The following is a 16,242-nucleotide window of genomic DNA, read 5'->3' on the forward strand; positions in this document are numbered from 1 at the left end:
ATTTTAATGCTCGGAGGACATGTTCTGCACTTGCCCTGGGCCTGTTATCTAAGGGTAATCTTCTTTCCTGTATGGATTCTCTGGTTAGTCTAAAGTTATGTAGAATCTTTATGCATTCGAGATTTAATTGCCCCTTTTCAATGGTTTTGCTGGGCCATATGCTAAAGATCCCTTTTTCAGGCCGACTGTGTCCCTGCCCTCTTCACTCAGTGGACTCCTTGGTACATATCCTTTTGCATTAAGAACATAAGAATGAACATAAGAAAGGCCCTGCTGGATCAGACCAAGGCCCATCAAGTCCAGCAGTCTGTTCACACAGTGGCCAACCAGGTGCCTCTAGGAAGCCACAAACAAGACGAGTGCAGCAGCACCATCCTGCCCGTATTCCACCGCACCCAAAATAATAGGCATGCTCCTCTGATACTAGAGAGAACAGGTATGCAGCATGACCAGCATCCATTCCAACTAATAGCCATGAATACCCCTCTCCTCCATGAACATGTCCACTCCCCTCTTAAAGCCCTCCAAGCTGGCAGCCATCACCACATCCTGGGGCAGGGAGTTCCACAATTTAACTATGTGTTGTGTGAAAAAATACTTGTCCTTTATACCAACTTAGGCTAAAATGGATTATACCACATTTTAACAAATGCTCCACATCTTCTTGAGCAACTGTGGAGCAAAAGGTTCCGTTCTTCTTAGAGGACTCTGACCCACAGCGTACTTATTTTGTCGTTCATTTTTGGAGGCTGCAGAGAAGAGACAAAGGGATGTGTTTTTAGAGATGGGTCTGATTTAAGTTTTATGGATTTATTGTTCAAGACCTCAGTCTAAGAACAGGGGGAAAGAAAGAAAGCTATTTGGGCAGCAAACCTGTCTTCTTGATGCCAGCCTTATGCATAGTGAGGAACAGAGAGCACAGCGGAATGTAAAGTTCTGACCAGCCCATCCCACATATTTCTGATGCCATGTTGTAACATCTGAGTTGGCCAAATCAAACCTGCATATATTCCATAAGGCAAGGTAAGGTAAAGGTCCCCTGTGCAAGCACCAGGTCATTCCTGACCCATGGGGTGATGTCACATCCCGATGTATACTAGGCAGACTTTGTTTACGGGGTGGTTTGCCAGTGCCTTCCCCAGTCATCTTCCCTTTACCCCCAGCAAGCTGGGTACTCATTTTACCAACTTTGGAAGGATGGAAGGCTGAGTCAACCTTGAGCTGGCTACCTGAAACCAACTTCCATCAGGATCCGACTCAGGTAGTGAGCAGAGCTTTTGACTGCTCTTCTGCAGCTTACCACTCTGTGCCACGGGGCTCCTTATATGCTTCATAAGGACAGCTTAAATGTGTGCTGTATGTAAATATCATACTCTGTACATAATTCAGTTTGAACACATGGGCTCCTAGAGACTTTCCTACCACAAATTCCATTCCACATCTTTATTTCTATTTATTGGTGTTAGAAGCTTGCCAAAAAATTGTGTTGTGTTGTGTCAAATTCAGGCTATTATGTTTTTTAAAAAAAGATGCTTAATGGAATCCACATTATAAAGAACTATTTTATACCATATATGGTCAACAGCCAGGGTATTCCCCTTCCCCCTATGTCAAGCTTAACATTCCAAATATTATTCCCCACCTCCTTATTGGTAATTATAGTCAAACTCTGAAGCATCCCCACACAAATGTATTGCTCTGTTGTAGAGTATGCTGCCAATTCTTATTTCACTCAATAGCAAGAAAAGCAGAGAATAGTGCCAACATTAAAAAATAAAAGGGACATTTAAAAAAAATGAAATTTAGATCTGAGCATTTTGAGATTGCTTAAACATGACAATGTTCACCTACAGTTTATAAGTTTGTAGGATACAAGGAATATGATAATGCAATGGGCCTGTCCAGTTAGTTTGGGAGAGTTACATAACAAAAAGAGCAATCCTAAGCAGGTCTACTCAGAAGTGCAATGTTATTCAATGGGGCTTACTCCCTGGAAAGTGTCCTTAGGACTGCAGTCAGTCTCAGGCTTATACACTTCATCTCCCCTGTTTTCTCTCATTTATTTGCACACTATGATTTCTTCCCTGCTTTCACAGGAAACCAGTTTGCCACTACATCCAAACTGACAAACTACAGTTTGCACTTGCCCTTATACCAAAACGGGGATCCACAGTTCGATTGTAGCTTCCATTTCTTGCATACAGGAAAACTAAAAGCATGTTTTTCATGTAAATAGTAGCAGGTACACTTTTGCTGATCACAGCATTGAAGATTTGAAAGCCCCAAACATCTGAGTGTGGGAAGGATAATGGCTGCCTCATGAGATGCAGCTAATGGGGTGTTTGGGAAGGGATGTTATTTAAAGCCATTCTTTCTTCAGCTTCAGCTGTAGACTTTCCCATCCTTCCCTCCTTTTGGCAACAGGTGATCATGGCCATCAAATGAAGTATATTCACATATTGAATATCTGAATGTCAAAGTTCATGGCATCCCTAGAAATAAGCTCAAGGAATCTAGGGGTGGTCGAACACCTGCTGGTTTGAATCATGTTCTGCTTGCTGGTAGGAAGGGGATTTTTCACCAAGTGGTTTGGCCATTGATGAGCACCTTATTCCACATTTTCAAAACAGTCCAATACAGTGCTATCCGCAGCATTTTATGAATCCATGTTCTCACACAGGCCAATGAAAATCCTAATCCGCCAGGACTCAGCCTGTTGCTGTTGCATGCTGTTTGGGAGCAACAGTATCCAACTGTGAACACATGAACACATGAAGCTGCCTTACACTGAATCAGACCCTTGGTCCATCAAAGTCAGTATTGTCTACTCAGACCGGCAGCGGCTCTCCAGGGTCTCAGGCAGAGGTCTTTCACATCACCTGCTTGCCTACTCCCTTTAACTGGAGATGCCGGGGACTCAACTTGAACCTTCTGCGTTGCAAGCAGATGCTCTACTACTGAGCCACAGCCCCTCCCCTATGAAATGGGGTGCATGGTTTTCTGCAAGGTTTTGTACATGGTATAAAAGCTGGATGATATGATGCAAGTTTATGTGTTTGACTTGCCTGCTTTTTTCATCTTGATTGAGTGCCTGCAAATTGATCCATCATCTGTCTGCTGCCACCCCACAGTTTGTTAGCCCCCTATCTGTCCCAACAACCTGGTATACCATGAAGTGAATAGGGCCAAGGCTAACATGGGAAGCAAGGCACTGCTGCACAAAGCTGAACTTGGAACTTAGTGAAATGAGTCGATTTTCACCGCCCAATAGAAATCCTCTTGTAGGAAGTCCTGAATGCATGGAAACAGGTGCTGATGCAGCTTTTAATTTTAAAAAAGGAAAGGAAAAGGAAAAGGAAAGGAAAATAAATCTTGGATTTGAAATTGGATTCACTGATGAGGACATATGTTCCTTTAAATTAATTATAAACGATGCTTCTGCTGATCCCACTATCCGTGCTGGGTACCAAAGTGATATAAGGAAGTAGTTGTTGAACACAAAGAACTGACCAGAAAACAAGCCATCAAATCACTGGTAGGGACATCACACAAAGCTACCTAGTTGGTGTAGCTTCCCTGTCATTTCCCGCAGAGCCCAGCTCATATAACAATTCAAGTACGAGTCTGTTTGGCAATGTACAGTAGAGGTTCCTGGAGCAAGCCAAGATGTCTCTGCGGGCTGTTCAATGCTCAGGTGTTACAAACACCTAATTCTTATTCAGAAATCAAAATTAACTCATTGCCTTGCCTGTAGAGTTTGGATTGCTGCCTTTGGCTGTAGCCCCAGACTTCTGCCAATGAAGACATCCCTTCATGCCTATTGCATGGAAAGCGGCCAACATAGATGCCATCGTAAAGGATTCAGCTGAGCATATGCTGAGAAAATTGTGGCATCCGTACTGCACATGGGGTAGGGCTGAGTGAACGCACTGATACATCGAAGATTATGGCCTTGAAAAGGAAACATAGGTTTGCAATAAATGTCATTCAGGGATGTGCTAATGGTTATTTCCTAGCTCTAGACTGTAATGTTTTCAACACATTCTGTTCCTTTGCTTCTGCTGCCTGGCTATAAAAGTAAAAAAGGTTTTCTCTTTCACTTATTTCATAAACAGGGAAAGATGTGACAAAACCATGCTAAACTCAATATTGCCAGCTGATAGAACCATGAGAGGGGGGGGTAACTTAGAGCTGTTTCCCTCTACAGACTCATTTTAATTGGGTTGTGGCTCTATTTTGATAGGAAAATAACCAAATACCGAAAAAGAAATTCAGTTCTGAAAAGCCAAAAGTTAGCATTCCACAAAAAATCAACAGGAAATAGATTTTATGCTTGATAGCTGAAACTCAAAATTTATTGTCAGGTTTTGGTAGGAGAAACCTTCGTCTGGAAATCCTAACATGTAGCTTTCGCATGCAAAATGTATTTTCCAACTAGTAGGAAAATGTTGTGCAACTTAGTCAACTTGTCTACATTGTAATTCCACACTTTTGAATGTAGAGAATTTCAAATTTGTGTGGAATTTTATGTAAGACCTAATAATTAAAAGAGGCTGGGATGATTCCACTACTGAAGACATTTACTCTAAACCCAAAAGACTTTGAATAATTATCAAACAGTCTCAACTGCTCCACTCTTGACCTAAGTGACTGAACAAGTGGTGGCTGGAAAACTCCAGAGATTTCTGGATGAAGTGGATTGTTTGTATCCTTTCCAGCTTACTTTCAGGCCTGATTATGGGACTAAAACTGACATGGTTGCTCTGGTAGATGACTTGCACAGGGAGATGGAAAGCATGAGTGCAACTGTGCTGATTCTCCTGGATCTCTCAGCAACTTTCAAAACTGTTATATATTAATATACAAACATCACACTCTATATACTATATATACAAATATCTGTACCAACATTCATACAAAATACTTATACAAATTATATAGCCACAAATGATCCAGTAGGTTATCAAAAAATAACAGTACTTATCTAAAGGGACCGGCGAGAAACGTTGCAGGTCACAATTCACGAGAGAGTAGTTGCAGGTAAGACCGAATAAGCACTTCTAGTCCAACAGAGCGGTATGTGAATCAGAGTCGAGCGGGCGCAGCCACAAGGAGGAAAGAGCTGTGCAACTCAAGCTTCACCAAGAAGTCGAGGCAGCAAAGCGGCAGACCGCCAGCCCCAGAGGGAGTGAGGAGGTGCTCGGGAGGACCCAGGAAGCAAAGGCAGGGAATGCTTTTTCCGGAATAAATTCCCACGTTTTTGCTAGCAATATAGCTTCATCAGCCTTTAGAAACAATAAGCAGACCACTGTAGGTTCTAACAATCATTCATGATTAGAATCTTGAAGGCAATGGCAAATAAACTCTGTTTCTCACTTGCCATGAAAGCCCCTTCCTGGGGTCACCATAAGTCAGCTGTAGCTTGAGGGCACTTTATACATACACATGGACTGGCAGACACAGAAGGTGTAAGGAAGGAAAAGTTATTTCTAACCTTATTAAGCATATTGAGCAATACCTCTTAGAACATTCTACAATAATATTCCAGAAGTCTAGAAGCTCATGCATCTGTCTATACCCTATTCTAGACCCAGCTCACTGGTGCAACTTCTTCCTGTGACCTGGCTGTATTATGAAGCCTTTCATGAGGTTTTAATTTTAGTGATCAGGAGAAGCTTTCTTTTCTCCTGTCTGACACTGACTCTGCTGTTACTTACAATATGTCTCTTTTTGCCTTAGGAAAATTTGACCCAGCACTATAGTTAAACCAGATAATATCTGTATCTGATCTAATTTAATTTTTGTACTTGATTTTAACTGTTTTCTTGTTGGACCTGATTTGATCTTTGTCTACTTGACTGTAATGGCCTTTGGCTATATACAATAAATCTGTACCTGCACCTATGAAGCCTTTAATGCTCTGCCATTTTCACTTTGCGTACCTATTTATGAATGTTTCATGTCCTCAGTGTTGTTGTTGACTGATAAATTTGGGGAGGGGCCGTGGCTCAGTGGTAGAGCATCTGCTTGGCATGCAAAAGGTCCCAGATTCAATCCCCGGCATCTCCAGTTAAAGGGACTAGGCAAGTAGGGGATGTGAAAGATCTCTGCCTGAGACTCTGGAGAGCCGCTGTCGGTCTGAGTAGGCAATACTGACTTTGATGGACCAAGGGTCTGATTCAGTATAAGGCAGCTTCATGTGTGAGTGCAAAAGTTAGTTGTAGCAGTATGAAGAACTGATGTGGTGCAAGTGCCAAGTCCATTACAATGTGATTTTGAACTTTGGAAAGAGTATAGATCCATCTCCTGGGAACTGCAAATGGTAGGAATTCATTTATGAGCTCTCCTATTCCACAGTTCATCATTACCTTCCAGTGCAGAGTTAAGGGCCTGTGTGGTGTTAGTAATCAGGAGATGGTTTCACTATGGCCTTCTTTACTGTCAGCAAGCTAAAGAATGCTGAGCTTTAATGGGCAAGCTGGGCTATGCTGTTCTCAGACAATCACACCATTGGGTGGGCATTTTGATAGTTTGTAATAGGAAACATGTGAAGGCAGAGGGAAGACTATACAGCAAACTACATACTGATGCTTTTCAAGAGTGGGTCCATTGATGATACCTACTAGCTATTAATGTGGTCAAACTAACAATGTTTGATTGATACTGGACCCAGTTCACTAATATTTATTGCCATCTATAATGTGGAGTCAGCCCTGTACCAAAGCAGGAGACACAAGTATTTATGATTATTAGTACAATATTGAAGCATCCTGAACCAATTACTGATCCAATTACCGTGTCATTATTATCTTCTGAATAGAGCTTGATTTGTCAGTGATAAATATGAAGCAATTAAACCACCTTTTTACATAATAAAACACTGCAGGTGTTTATTCTTAAGGCTTTATGGATACCAACAACCAATACATTTAATTAAAAACCCCTTACAATAAACGTGAATTTCATTAAATTGTTCTAACATTAGTCTATCTTTGTAGTCGATGCTTCTGAAAGATATTATTAGGCCCTCTTTTGCTTAAAAGCCGCACTAAGTGACCAAACAATATGATTCCAGTGTCTTAATCTTCCAAATAATTAACAAGTCTTCTTTAAAGAACATTTGATTGGCTTGCAAAATTATGACTTCGATCAGGAGGTGGAAAGGTTTTACTTTAATGTTTTTTTGGAAGAAAATGAATGCAATTAACAACAACAACAACAAAATAAAGCCACAATCTTTAGCACTGGATCAGAGATGCTTACTTCTGAGTAAATGTCTGTAAAATCATTTTTACGTATAAATCAGAGCATTCATTATATCTGTGTGTGTAATTAACCCTTCAGCAGCCGTACTGAAAATAACTCCTCTACGTGACTCCAGTGGTCTTCCCATTCCTAATGATACAAAAGGACAACAGGATCATTCTAGAAATGAAAGATATCCACATTGATTCCCCACTCCTCCACATGAGCGGCGGACTCTAATCTGGTGAACCGGGTTGGTTTCCCCACTCTGTCGCGCCGTGTCTGGCCCCCAGTGGTCCCTGGGGTCTCTGCCCTGGAGAGGGGTGGAAGCGGAGGAGCCTTCCTGGCCTCAGACCAGTCCGAGGGGATGTCAACACTTTCTTCCCCCTCGGATGTTGCCAGGTTGCTGGCCAAAAAACTTCCTTCAGCCTCACTGCAACCCTTCTCTGGCTTCCTCCCCGGCCTCGGCTCCCCTCTCGCCTCTTAACCTTCTCCGGTCAGAGAGGCCCCGCCCCTTCCCCGCTCCCGCCCCCGTTTCTCCCCCCTCCCGCCTCATTGCTGGGTAGCCGCCCCTGGCGGCTCTAACGAGCTCGCCGTCAACTGCGGCTGCTCTCCCCCGGCTCAACCGCGCCCTCCCGACCATCAGCTGGTGAGAGGGGCGGGGTTCGCCGGGCCGCGTCACTCCGGCTGCGTCGGGGCTGGCCGTTCCTGGCCGGGCCGCCTCTCCCCCGGGCCGCCGCGCCTCGTCCCGCTGGTTGCCTGGGGAGAGAAGGGAACCGGCGTTGAGGCCCCCCCCGACTCCCCCCCAAAGCTCGGCCGACTCAGCGCGCCTCCCCCGCCCATCCGGTGAGTGTCCCGGGGCCCGGGGGCTCGGCGTTGGGGAGGTAGGGGCCCGGGAGCTGGCCGGGACACACTCCTACACATGAAGCCAGCTGGGTGACCTTGGACTAGTCACAGGTCTCTTCAAGCCCTCTCAGTCCCACCTACCTCACTGGGTGCCTTGCGGGGAGGGGAAGGGAAGGTGATCGTAAGCCGGTTTGATTCTTCCTTAAGTGGTGCAGAAAGTTGGCATATAAAAACCAACTCTTCTTCTTTCCATATGTTCTCTTGTGCTTTACTTAGGGGAATGATTCCCCATTCTGCTGATCCCCACTGTGAATACAAAGACGTTCTCAGCAGCAATGGTGCTTCCGCACAGAAATTTACCCCTTGCTTGTCCTTCCTACCTGTCATTTCCTTCCCCCCCGCCCTGCACCCAACATCAGTGACAGGATTTTTGCCAGATTTAAAAATATTGACATTGGTAGTCAGAATATTGCTATAGTGTTTTAAAACTGTCGTGCTATCCCATCCATCAGCAGTTGGAGGGAAAGTGGTGGGTGGGTTGGGAAATGACATCAGGCATGCCACCAGATGAGGTAGGATAGTAGGGAAATCTGCACCTTCTGTGCCATACTTTCTGAAATCTGCTTTTGGCATGATATTCCTGGAAAGGCCGTACAAAGCAAGTTTTTTTGGGGGGAGGGGAGGGGAATTGCAGCAGAGTCATGGCAAAGAAGGTTGTCATTTTGGCAGAAACATGGCAATGTCATGGAGAAGCCACTATTAAATCCACTGTGATTTGGAGGAGAACATGAAGCACCATGTGAAAGCAACCTCTGATGCACATATGGAGTTCCTGTATGTCTGTGTAATATGAAACTCAGTCATTTTAGTGGAATAGTGCACGTGTGGATTGATTCTTTACACCACAAGGAATAGTCAAGGTGTTTGGGGAGTTCCATATGCTCATTAAAGCCCCCACTTCTGGAACAGGCTTTAATTAATTAATTTTATTGGATGGTTTCCTAAAGTTATATTGTTTTACTTAAGAATGTTAATTATTTAGCACAACTTTCATTACCTGTTTTAATGCTCAACAAGCACTAGTAGTCATACATATTTTTAAGAGAGAAGAACTGCAAAAAATAGCAATTTCGGCAGGATATGTAAATTTGATCTGGCAAGTTCAGTTTTTGGAAAATATGAATCTGTGTGTAGAGTACTGTATGATGATAAACACAATGTTTGCAGGGGTTTTCAGTTAGCTGTGTTGATCCCCCACAAGATTCCTAATGGGTATATAGATCCAAGCTGTGTGTTGCTAGCATGATATAGCCATGTGATCTTTCCTAATGACGTGAGTGGAAGATATAGATGCTCCCTGAAGTAACATGGGAACAACTTATAAGGGATCAAATGTGCCCCTGTGGTTTGCATAGTGGTACATGAGCACTCGGTTTTTGGAAGTCACTTGTTTTAAGTAAGTTATGCACAATGATAGTATTTGGAAATGTGGAACTTTGACCTCTCAATTCCTATCATGTTTTAATGGAACATTGATTTCACTTAAACTTACTTCCAAGTTGGTATGTTATAGGCTGTAGCCATAGAAGAATGAGAAACTGAAACTCTAACGATTCAGGTCTTTCAAACAACATATGTTGGAGGTGAAGGGCAGAACAACCTGTTATAAAGATTCTGTTGCCTAAACGAAAATTGTCCCTGTATATTATACAGCTAATCAGATTAGAAAATTTGAATACAATCAATACCATAACTTTTAAAAAGCCTTTCACAAACATATATAATTATATCATGGAGTGAAGGGATGATGATTGTCACTCAACTCCACAGTGTGAACGAGTAACCAGTGATATTTATCCATCAGTGCAATGTGACCAGCCCTTTGTGATAATATAATATAGATTAATACTGTTGTTTCACAATTACTGGTTTGTGATAATACAAGTGGAGCCAATTTTTGTTTTCCTAATTGGACAAATTTGTAGATATTCCCATTTTTTATTGCCTGATCTTTGGTAAAAGCCACTATCAAACTTGTAATGCAATTGTTGAGTCAATAATCCATAAAAATTACTATTAAAATCCATTATATTTTATTGATCACTGATTAATCAGCAAGGAAATTCTGGGTGCAATTCATATCCAACACAGTCTGTGTAGATTTAAATGTTCTCTTTCTTTCTTTCTTTCTTTCTTTCTTTCTTTCTTTCTTTCTTTCTTTCTTTCTTTCTTTCTTTCTTTCTTTCTTTCTTTCTTTCTTTCTTTCTTTCTTTCTTTCTTAGCTTCCAGTAGGTAGAAAACAACCATTTGTTCTCATCAAAGAGATATTCATGATAAAAAGGTACTCTTTCTATAGCAGAAAACAAAATACAGTCAACACAAACGTTCTAAAGAAATTAAGAGATTTTTTTAAAAAAATAGCTGCACAGAATATGAGAAGTTGGTTCCAGATAACACTTAATTCAGACTAAGTGAAGCAATAACCCCAGGAATAAATTCATGAACTACAATTAACTATATTTACAGTAAGTGACTTGGTTGGAAACACCTATTCCCTTCACTGATAAAATAAAACCTGCCTCCAACAAATGCCAAAATAAGTTAAATGAAGATGCTTTTAACAAGGTTATTACTTAAGCAATGACAGGTTTACAGATTTTAGCACCACTGGGTTTTCACAGGAGCTGCAGCAAGTGCTAAAATAACACACACCTTCAGGTTCATTAAATTCACCAGCTTGATGAAAGAAGGGATATTTTGCTATATTACTATTGTGCCTCAAAGAACTGTCTATAAATAAGGCCTACTAATAACAACTTTTTTAAGAACCAAAAACAATAATCTAATTCTTTTATCTACATAATGGAGAAAAATAAAGATTTACACAGTAGAAAAATGATTGCAGAAGCAGACATTTTTGTTTTTGCACAATCTGATCCCATGAATACCAGGTGTTTAGTCTTTTATTTATCATGGTTCCTGTATCAAAAAAGCTCATTCTTTTATTACATGGAAACCCAGGTTCAATCAAAGGAATGTTCAAGGGTGACAAAAATATGTTGATTCTTAGTCTCTAAATATCTATTTTGTCAGGGAAAATGCCTTGTAGTTATTTTCAAAGTAAGCTGATTTATAAGTAGTTATGAATGAAATGGCACAGCCCAGTATTCTTCGAAAGGAACATTGCCAGCGTAACCTACCCACATGAGTCTGTTTGGGAAAGGACCGAAGCTGACGGGAAAAAAAGCAGAATTTCTAATAAATCAATAGAGCATGGCCTTTAGAGACCTAGAAGACATATGGACGGTAATAGAGTATCTCAGGTTGTCTTGTGAATGATTCCATCTGGATGAGGGCTTGGTGTTATTCACAGCCTTCTTCTCCCCTAAAACACCTTCAATCTTATCCACAGCCTGGATCTCAAATGTCAGACCACCTGGGACATGCAGCTGTCAGGCTGAAAGGGGAGATGGCTGGGACTGGCCCTAGCCTGCTCGTCAAGCAGATACTGTCAGTGACAAGCAGGAAAGCCGAGGTGCACAGGGGTGACAGGAGTATCAAGGGCAGGGAAAAGTGCAGGAGTTCAGATGAAAAATGTATGTGTGTGTGTGTGTGTGTGTGTGTGTGTGTATATATATATATATATATATATTCATTCATATATATATATATATATATATATATATATATATATATATATATACACACACACACACAATACTTGAACTATGTTTTGCTGGTAAACATAGTGACATCTAATAGGAGATTTAGTGCTTTCTCGCATATCAGTATTTCGAAGCTTCTGATATTTGTCAGCCGACATTTTATTCTGACGTTTATTTCTGTATGAGGCAAGGGAGTCTTCTCTCGTTGACACCTAAATGAATTGGCAAGGCACTTGCCACCGTCACAGAACTAGAAAAGCAAGCTGCAGATAGGTCCGTGTTATTTACAGTTAGGTCTAAGCAGCAGACAAACCTATCATGATGACAAACTTTTCTGTACAGTAGTAAAGAAAAACTTTTTCAGGAACAGATGTAAATTTTAGTCGCATTCCATTTGTATGTGAAATTTATTTTTTATCGATTCCATGGAATCGAGGAATACAGTTAACAGTGTACATCTGACAGTTTGTGACTGGCCATGTGCATATGGTTGCCAACCTCCAGATGGCTGCTGGAGATACCCTGCTATTACAACTGATCTCCCGCCAATAGAGATCAGTTCCCCTGGAGAAAATGGCCGCTTTAGCAATTGGACTCTATGGCATTGAGGTCCCTCCCCTCTTTAAACCCAGCCCTCCTCAGGCTCCGCCCCCAAAATTTCCATGTATTTTCCAACCCAGAGCTGGCAACCCTACATGTAAAAGGTAAAGGTCTCCTGTGCAAGCACCGGGTCATTCCTGACCCATGGGGTGACGTCACATCCCGACGTTTACTAGGCAGACTTTGTTTATGGGGGGGTTTGCCAGTGCCTTCCCCAGTCATCTTCCCTTTACCCTCAGCAAGCCAGGTACTCATTTTACCGACCTCAGAAGGATGGAAAGCGGAGTCAACCTTGAGCCGGCTACCTGAAACTGACTTCCGTTGGGATCAAACTCAGGTCGTGAAGACAGCTTTTGGCTGCAATACTGCAGCTTACCACTCTGCGCCACGAGGCTCCTAACCCTACATGTGCATCTTCATTATTAAGATTGCAAATGTATGAACACTTTGGTAAATGTTGATCAGTGCTTACCACAAGCATCTATGGCCATGCAATTGCACTAACACATCCATAAAATACTGTTTTGCTTGTCTTGTTAATTCAACAAACATGATTCAAAGGCTTTTAATGCAAAAACATGAGCTGGTGGGTCATGCGTGGAGAATGCAATGAGCTGATAATACAGCACACAGTACTAAGCAAAAATCATGGATGAACAGTGCAACCCAACACAGAGTTACACCCGTCTAAGCCCACTGATTTCAGTGGACTTAGAAGGGCTTTCACCAATGTGATCATCATGTCTTAACATACAATGTTCAGCTGCAAAGCACTATGGATTAATTTTTTCACGGTGCAGCTTCAAATGGTGCACTACAATCATATTGCCTCTGAGGAAGGTTGAAGGACACCATTAACCAGTCAAGAAAGGAGAAAGAAAACCAACTGTCATTGACCCCCTAAGAATGATGCAACAGGATATCACTAATAAGAACCTGCCCGCCTCCATCCTTGGCTAGCATTTCATGTGTATGACCAGTGAAAGACCATGGCACTGAAAACATGATCATAAGAATGGCCATCTGAAAGCTCTTATGCATTAAAGAAATTCAACATGTATTACAAAATGCAGCACAGATTAACACTCCAAATGTATACTATCGTTGCTGTACATTTTAGATCTGTTTCTTTCAAGATCATGGCCTGCGGACTGCACAACAATGCATGTACATGTTGTTGATTAACCTTTCTCCAAGAAGACAAGTCCCTCCCCTCCCCGCACTATCAGTGAATTATTGCTTGCCTATGATTCATCTTTGAGGCTCTAAGGATGCTTTTTTTTTTTTTTAATGAAGATAAATATACAACGTTGCCTGGTTTGGTCCTATTAAGAGGAGAGAACACCAGAGAATTATTTTGGTAACATTAACAGTAAGTGCAGCACATCATCTTCTTGAACTGGTGTGAAGGAATCTAGCAGCTGCTGCATTAGACAAGAACAAGCAGCGGGCACATGAGAATTGGCATACAGGTGAACAAAATATGTCAATTTTGACAGCAATTTTTTCATAACAAATTTTAGTGATGTGAGTGGGAAATTGATGTCTAGGGTTTTTGTCCAAATCATAGAGAATCTACAAAAGAAATTTGATTATATATATATTAATGACTGGAGTAATCACAAAATGTTGGGTACTTCCCACACTGGTTTCAAGTCCCATAAGTCCCCCTAAAAAATAATTCAACAAGCAATTCCTTTTTCTAATAACTTGTATCACACAGATGTGCCTCTTTCCTGTAATAGATGAACAAAACAATAAATGGATCCAGATACTTAACTGGTTCAGAGATGAATTGTCACACGTATTTGTTAAGCAGAATGCCAGCTTGTATGCCTCCCTGTCATGATTCCTGAAATATTCGGTGGACTTTTTAATCGGGAAAAATACTGTACCAGAAGTGTTAACTATCTATTTCACTGTTTTATGCTTTCTAATATATATTATTCTGAACCTGCTGTTTCCATATGTGGTTGCCATTATCAGTTTGTTAGAGTTGCCATATTACTTAGGAATTCTTGATCACCCACCAGTTCAGCCCACCAGCTGTACATCAGTTGTAAACAGGGAGGTGATTGAATGATGATCAGTTTGCTGTTCATGAACAGTTTGAGCCCTTTTTTCAGGCCCTTTTAAAGTATTCAAAAAGTGTTGTGCAGTGCAGTTAGCAGTGTTTCACTCATTGGCATTCTCACAGTGCCCAATGGAAGTCCTTCTTTCTGCCCTCCCTGACAACTTGCTATCACTGCACGCTGCTTGACAACCAATGGTATAAATCAGTGGATCCCAAAATGGGCAGTACCACCCCCTGGGGGGCGGTGGGATTACCTAGGGGGGCACTAAGAGGCAAGGGGGCAGCAGGGGGCACTAGAGGTGGGCCCCTTCAACTGTGTTGTTCACTAATTTACAATAAATCAAGCTATGGCACCATGCTGGGAAGTTTGGTGGAAACTTTCAGGTTTTTTCCCCAGACTTTGAAGAGCTGGTACCACTGGATCAAGTTCATCAGTTTTGTTGAATCAATTTCAACTAAAAAGTTTTAATTTGATTTTGAATAGATGTGCAATTAGTTGTTACTGTTTTGAAATTTTATTGTTATTATCTTTTTTAGAGCGTCATGCAAACCCCTATTTTGAATAATGCTTTTTACAGGATAGGGTACGGGGGGCGCTGTGGTTGAGTTTGTGGAACCAAGGGGGTGGTGGCCCGAAAAGTTTCGGAACCACTGGTATAAATAAACAATGAGTAAATCAGTCAGTCAGCAATTATAAGCACAGGCTCAGCCTTACCTACGAGCCCCAGTTTGTGGGCCTGAGCTGCAGGAGGGTTGAGAGCTGGTGCAAGGTTCAGGGGCTTGTCCGGTGAGGTGAGGGACATGGGGAGTGCCGGGTGGGAAGCAGGTTGGGCTGATGCCTTGGATCCAGCACCTATGCAATGTCAATGCTTGATGCTGTAACCAATAAAAGTTGTGGCCATTTCCATTCCAGCAACTGTCTCCGCGTGTTTAATTGTATGCTAAGGTCATCATAGTAAAAGGGGCCAGGGGTGGTCATTGCATGCCAAGGGTGGCCACGGTTGGGAGCTGCAGTAGGTATCCGGCTCCAAGACACTCCCCAATTTGGCACTAGGCCAGCAAATAGACCATTTGCACCATTTCTAATGCTAGGTTTCCTTGGGAAATTGTACAGTCCCTTGGTTCCATTTGAGGAGGTTTTGATTCCATACAGCAGTCCACTTCTGTTAACACTGGATAGAAATCAAGTTGTGTCACATACAGTGTATATGTTCTGTGTTCTGTGCCGTCAAGTCACTTCCAGCTTATAGCAAACCTATAGATTAATGGCATCCAAAACATTTTATCATTAACGGCCTTGCTTATGTCTTGCAAACTGAAGGCCATGGCTTCCTTTATTGAATCCATCTATCTCAAGTTGAGTCTTCTTCTTTCCCTACTGCCCCCAACTTTTCCTAGCATTATTGTCTTTTAGAATACAATAATTACGTTGTATTACATTATACCACAGGGGCACAATGGAAGACAGCTGTAGCTAAAGAACCACTTCAGGATTTTCTTTTGCACTGTAATATAATTAATACACAGGTACTGTACATGTGCATTGAATAAATCACAGTGCAAAATGAAATCTGCATGTTTTCTCGTAATCACATGAGCATTCCTTATTATCCTCTGATTTAATCAAAGTGGCTTTGCACCCATGCACATTGATGATCTGTGCCCAAAAAAATGTATATTGAGAACCTGGGAAACTAAAAAAGTCTAGAAGTGGGACAAAGAAGAATGATGGATCCCCAATTAATACACTGGTGCCACTCTGAAAATCAGATAGCGACAATTATGGAAGTATTCCTAGGAAAAACCAGTGAT

This window comes from Euleptes europaea, chromosome 15 (genome assembly GCF_029931775.1).
Source record: "Euleptes europaea isolate rEulEur1 chromosome 15, rEulEur1.hap1, whole genome shotgun sequence".
Lineage (NCBI taxonomy): Eukaryota > Metazoa > Chordata > Lepidosauria > Squamata > Sphaerodactylidae > Euleptes > Euleptes europaea.